The following is a 518-nucleotide window of genomic DNA, read 5'->3' as shown; positions in this document are numbered from 1 at the left end:
TATATATATATATATATATATATATATATATATATGGAACAAAACGTAACAAAACTGATCTGCCAGTCCCTCTACGCAAGATATTAACATAAAGCTACAACACTTAATGACAATCATACATGACACATGCAGTAAGTTTGCACCAAAGAGAATGCCAAGCTAGCAGAAAGTTATAATACTTAGGGATAGGAGGATTCTAATGAGACGACAAGCAAAAATCTCAAATCATCTAAATGGGCCACTAAAGGATAACAAACGATCCTATCTCAAACAAACATTGCTTGAGATTGAAAATGAACTCGAACACTCCCATGAAAAGGAGAGGGCAGAAAAGGAAGCCAGGGCTGTCAAAAATATTAAGACAAACCCTAAAGCCTTCTATTAGTTATGGAAAAGAGTCTGCTTCAGTACAATACAAAATAGGGCCATTATTCAAAGAAAATAGTTCACTGACTGCAGACCCCCAGAGGAAAAGTGAAATACTGAATGTGCAATACAAAAGTGTTTTCACCACTCCA

This window comes from Octopus bimaculoides, chromosome 1 (assembly GCF_001194135.2).
Source record: "Octopus bimaculoides isolate UCB-OBI-ISO-001 chromosome 1, ASM119413v2, whole genome shotgun sequence".
Taxonomy (NCBI): Eukaryota; Metazoa; Mollusca; class Cephalopoda; order Octopoda; family Octopodidae; genus Octopus; species Octopus bimaculoides.
The sequence above is the reverse complement of the archived record's forward strand: the minus strand, read 5'-3'. Positions refer to the sequence as shown.